The sequence below is a fragment of the Phocoena sinus genome, chromosome 5 (genome assembly GCF_008692025.1).
Source record: "Phocoena sinus isolate mPhoSin1 chromosome 5, mPhoSin1.pri, whole genome shotgun sequence".
Classification (NCBI taxonomy): domain Eukaryota; kingdom Metazoa; phylum Chordata; class Mammalia; order Artiodactyla; family Phocoenidae; genus Phocoena; species Phocoena sinus.
This window is the reverse complement of record NC_045767.1, coordinates 104,064,928-104,071,140: the sequence shown is the minus strand read 5'-3', so window position 1 is coordinate 104,071,140 and position 6,213 is coordinate 104,064,928.

Below are 6,213 nucleotides of genomic sequence, written 5' to 3'. Positions count from 1 at the left end.
AAGCCCAGAGATAAACCCACGCACATATGGACACCTTATCTTTGATAAAGGAGGCAGGAATGTACAGTGGAGAAAGGACAGCCTCTTCAATAAATGGTGCTGGGAAAACTGGACAGGTACATGTAAAAGTATGAGATTAGATCACTCCCTAACACCATACACAAAAATAAGCTCAAAATGGATTAAAGACCTAAATGTAAGGCCAGAAACTATCAAACTCTTAGAAGAAAACATAGGAAGAACACTCTATGACATAAATCACAGCAAGATCCTTTCTGACCCACCTCCTAGAGTAATGGAAATAAAAACAAAAATAAACAAATGGGACCTAATGAAACTTCAAAGCTTTTGCACAGCAAAGGAAACCATAACCAAGACCAAAAGACAACCCTCAGAATGGGAGAAAACATTTGCAAATGAAGCAACTGACAAAGGATTAATCTCCAAAATTTACAAGCAGCTCATGCAGCTCAATAACAAAAAAACAAACAACCCCATCCAAAAATGGGCAGAAGACCTAAATAGACATTTCTCCAAAGAAGATATACAGAATGCCAACAAACACATGAAAGAATGCTCAACATCATTAATCATTAGAGAAATGCAAATCAAAACTACAATGAGATATCATCTCACACCAGTCAGAATGGCCATCATCAAAAAATCAAGAAACAATAAATGCTGGAGAGGGTGTGGAGAAAAGGGGACACTCTTGCACTGCTGGTGGGAATGTGAATTGGTTCAGCCACTGTGGAGAACAGTATGGAGGTTCCTTAAAAAACTACAAATAGAATTACCATATGACCCAGCAATCCCACTACTTGGCATATACCCTGAGAAAACCAAAATTCAAAGAGAGTCATGTACCAAAATGTTCATTGCAGCTCTATTTACAATAGCCAGGACATGGAAACAACCTAAGCGCCCATCATCGGATGAATGGATAAAGAAGATGTGGCACATATACACAATGGAATATTACTCAGCCTTAAAAAGAAATGAAATTGAGCTATTTGTAATGAGATGGATAGACCTAGAATCTGTCATACAGAGTGAAGTAAGTCAGAAAGAAAAAGACAAATACCGTATGCTAACACATATATATGGAATTTAAGGGAAAAAAATGTCATGAAGAACCTAGGGGTAAGATAGGAATAAAGACGCAGACCTACTGGAGAACGGACTTAAGGATATGGGGAGGGGGAAGGGTGAGTTTTGACAGGGCGAGAGAGAGTCATGGACATATACACACTAACAAACGTAGTAAGGTAGATAGCTGGGGGGAAGCAGCCGCAAGGCACAGGGATATTAGCTCGGTGCTTTGTGACAGCCTGGAAGGGTGGGATGGGGAGAGTGGGAGGGAGGGAGACGCAAGAGGGAAGACATATGGGAACATATGTATATGTATAGCTGATTCACTTTGTTGTAAAGCAGAAACTAACACACCATTGTAAAGCAATTATACCCCAATAAAGATGTTTAAAAAAAAAAAAAAAAAAAAAAAAAAAGATTGTCTTAACATTGGGGTAAGTTAGTGCCTGTAGTCTACTAAAATTCTTAAGTTTTTTGGATATGTGTTGCTATTAATCCAAGTCTGTAACTCTCAACCTCCATTTGAACAGCTGACCCTTAAATGAAGGCAAAAATTTATTGGTTCTTGACTCTGTCATGTAGGACAGAGCGTTAGCTTTCTGTTTTTCCTTTGCCTTGATCATAAATTTGATAAGCTCACCTTCAATGGCATTATGCAAGGAAGATACATGTGTTTAACAGGACAAGGCCACAGCAAAGTCCCCTGTCACGATACTAGAAACTCTCATTAATCAAGATAATTTGTATTCAGTTGTTCAACCAGGTAAGAATATTATAACTATATTATATTATATAATATTCTAACTATAACTATAACTATATTCCTGGTCAAAAGTGATCAAGGAGGTAGTCAAGTTCTTGCTCTGGATAGTGACTCATGCATGTGATCATTCATCAAGCTGTGGGCTTTTGTTTGTATGATGTACTTCAATTAAAACTTTCTAACAGAGTATTGAAAAATACTGACATCCAGCATTGCAATCTCTATTCAGAACTCTGTTCACAAAGGCTTTAGGTCACAGGCCTCTTCCCCAGCTCTGCATGGCCACCCCTCCTAGGGAGCAAGTTTATTCTCTGGAGAAGTTGAATAGAAATTGAACAAGAGAGGCTCAGGACTCTCTAGATACTGGGGAGGCCTCGTGTGAGGTGGGCATGAGGCTGAGAACAGAAGGATTTTGTGAAAGGGCACCTGCTGAACTTGGGGTCCTAGGTCCCCTTTCCATATCTGATCCCCAGAATGATGGCATCTGGGCATATTCTTCCCCAAATTAGGAAATTCTTCTCTGGAGAAACTGAAACCAACCTACAGAAAAACACGAAGTCTGAAAAGATGGAGTGCTGCCTGACCGTCTAAAATGGTTTCAGAATCACATTTCAAATCCTTTCCCTCCTCAGAAATGTAACTCATTTGAAGCTGGAAACTTCAAAGTTAATTTAAATCTATTAGGTGCTTAATGAAATATCTCCTCCGCTATATTGGGATTCAGTTCCCTCTCAACAGGGCTATCTTGCTTCCTTTTCCACCTTGAACATGGCTTTCCCTTGATAAAGGAGTGCAAGAATTGAGTTGTTCTGAAGCCCCCTAGCATGTTAATGGTGTGCCACCTACCCGTGAGGAGTGGCCCCTGCTTTATTCTCACGGCTTCGTTTTTACCTTCTTCTAGCACTAGCAGATGAATTATTTTCTAGCAAAAGAAATCTCAGAGACTCTTTTTTCTTTTTAAATTTATTTTTGACTGCGTTGGGTCTTTGTTGCTGCATGCGGGCTTTTTCTAGTTGCAGTGAGTGGGGGCTACTCTTTGTTGCGGTGCTCGGGCTTCTCATTGCAGGCTTCTCTTGTTCCAGAGCACGGGCTCTAGGTGTGCAGGCTCAGTAGTTGTGGCTCGCGGGCTCTAGAGCGCAGGCTCAGTAGTTGTGGTGCACGGGCTTAGTTGCTCTGTGGCATGCGGGATCTTCCCGGACCAGGGATCGAACCCGTGTCCCCTGCATTGGCAGGCAGATTCTTAACCACTGTGCCACAAGGGAAGCCCTCAGAGACTCTTCATGGAATACAAGAAGTCTGGCTCAAATCTTCCAAAAGACTAAACAAAGTTTTACATTTTCCTTATCAGGTAGATACAGTCTTTGTTCAACTTAAATACACACATGCCCTCTAACCTGTAATTTGTTCCCTAAAAGAACACATCAAGCTGCATATCCCATGAGAATCTGCACTTATTAAGTCAAACCTTAGGATCCCGCGGTATCAGCATGCAGTCAGACTACAACTGGCCCTGGCAGCCCCACATCTGGCTCTGGCTTTGGAGTGCACATCAAACACCCCTCTCTCTCTCTTCTGGAATCCCCACTATATGCTGTTATTATTTAAAACTTTCTGAATTGATTGTTTAAATGGCAATGTAATTGCCAAATCCTACATTAAGTTGCTGTTACAATATTCTCCCCTTTTAAAAATCAGTAAGGGGCTTCCCTGGTGGCGCAGTGGTTGAGAGTCCACCTGCTGATGCAGGGAACATGGGTTCGTGCCCCGGTCCGGGAGGATCCCACATGCCGCGGAGCGGCTGGGCCCGTGAGCCATGGCCGCTGGGCCTGCGCGTCCAGAGCCTGTGCTCCGCAACGGGAGGGGCCACAACAGTGAGAGGACCGCGTACCGCAAAAAAAAAAGAAATCAGCAAGACATTTCTTGAACTCCTACCATGTACAAGGCATCGCGACAGGTGAACAGAGGATACGGAAGGAAAGATGGAGAATAGCAAAGTCCCAGCTCTGCAGTCAGTGCAGCCACTCATGACCTGCATGACTTTGACCTTATTAATAACCCTCACTGAGCCTGTTTCGGGCTACGAGATTAGCATGAGCAAAGGTACAGGAGAATGAAATTACATAGTGCAAAATAGAAATCTTTGGATTAAAAGAGGTAGCAATACAAGGCAGCACGTGCTGAGGTGTGATAGAGGTGAGTGATGCAGAACGAGGAGTGAGGGAGAGTGGCGAGAGGTTGCTGTCACCTGAAGCAGGGATAGGACGTCGGTAAGGAAGGTGGGGCTGGGGTGGGGAGGCTGGAGCTGGTTCATTAGAGAAGGGGAGGGAATTTATAACACAATAGCTAACGTTTATTGTGCACAGCAACACATACTTCACATGGAGCGTCTTACTAATCCTCACAAACTCCCTATGAAATGTTATCATCCTCATCTCACGGATGAGGAAATCAGTGTAGAGTAGCAGGAGGGGGAAGGGCTTTCTAGGAAATGGACCAGTTCCCTGGAGCCAAGGGGCAAAGCCTGCTGACCCAGCAGCTGCAGCTCAGTTCCCTGTCCTGCCTGGTGATGGGTTCAGTCTCCTGTGAGCAGGTCTCCTGGGAAGGCACCTTGGGCTCTGAGCCTCCGAGTATGCAGTGAGCCTCCGCCCATCCTGACTTTTGCTTATTTTCTCAATAGTTTGAAGGTAGTATTTCATATAGTGGGTTCTACCCTCTCACATCCTTCCTTTCAATGTTCGAAACACAACAGTACTCCTAAGTGTGTCGTAAAGACATTTTACCATGGTCCTCTGGTGATTTTATGGAAGAATGTCAACATTTGACAGCCACCATTTGACGAAGGGCACGTCACTCTTCTGAACATTAGCTGAAAGATTCTGATCTTTTCGAAGAATGGATTAGAAGCTAAATCCTCAGAGACAAACATACAGCCCTCTGTGCACTCATGCATGAAGATCTTGAACAGCTAGGGGAATTTAATAGCCCTAGGCTTTATGTGAGAGTTTATGAATCGGAAGTTGGGATGAGAATTTAAGTATTGCAGACCCAAGCTTTTCCAAAGGTCTACATGTCTTTAGCTAGATTATATAGAAAAAAATAAAATTCTAGTTAATTATGGCTTTGTAGATACTAACTCTAAGCATATCCTACCCATTTTAATTACAATATTAACTTTAAGCTTTCAAATTACATTAGCAAAATCCAAAATAGATAATCCAAGAAACAAAGAATCTCTTGTTTTCTAGAATAGACTCAGATCTATGTATTGTTTTTGTACTCTAGTCTTCGTATTTATTTCTGTCTCACCGTCAAGTGCTAAAAGACAGAACGCTTAATTCAGGTAACTTTAAGTCTGGCCAGTGAATCACATCAAAATCCATTTGTACTAAAGTGCTTGTGAATGAGTCTTACTACTTTCTGGATGGCTACTGGCTTAGAATTTTCTTTCTTTTCAACTGTCTTCTTAAAGACTGTGCATAAGAATGAGGGGGTATTTGGGAAGTATCCCCTGAGATTTTCGCAGATGCAAGTCTGCAGTGCATGAATGGTCAATGTAGTGGCCACAACCATGGCTTCTGAAGTCAAGTCTGGCCCCGTGGGTCTGAGGTAACTTCACCTCTCAGACAATTCCCACAAATATAAATGGAAAAAAATGGCATCTACGTCAGATCGATAAGTGAGACCATGCACAATTCAGGGTGTACTGTCAGTGCTCAGTAAAACGTAACTAAGTATGAAAGAAAATTAGAATGTACCAAGTTGTTTAAAAATGTTTAGCACCATTTTCAACAGTAGGTGTCGCTCTCTCCCTAAGTGCTGGAAGGAGTTGCCTTGTTAGTTCAGACACCTGTGTGTTCCAGGAGTATTAGGGAATGAAAGCAGATGATAAAAGAATTCCCTTATATACCTTACAACTAAACAGCACAGTTTTAGGTACAGCCCCCAACTTGCTGTTTGAGATTTAAGAGATTGATTAAATAGACACACACACACACACACACACACACACACACACACACACACACACACACACACAGCAGTAAGGGTTGGAAAGGGAGAATGAAAAAGGCCATAGAACCAGGTACTAGTTAGAAAACACGGTCTAGCAAGAGTCTCAGCTGTAACTTTCTCAACTCTTATTTGAACCTCTTTACTGTGTAAGTGTTAAAAAAAAAAAAAAGAAAAAAGAAAAAAGAAACCAGAAGATGGCTCCATATTTTTTAAAAATTACCATTTGGTACTACTGTATACAAAGTTAGAATTATCACCTCTTGCCTTAAATTAGACTCTAGATACTTGAAATTAAACCAGCCCTAAAAAGTTTAGCTCCATTCTTCTTTACATGTTCTAAGTGGAGA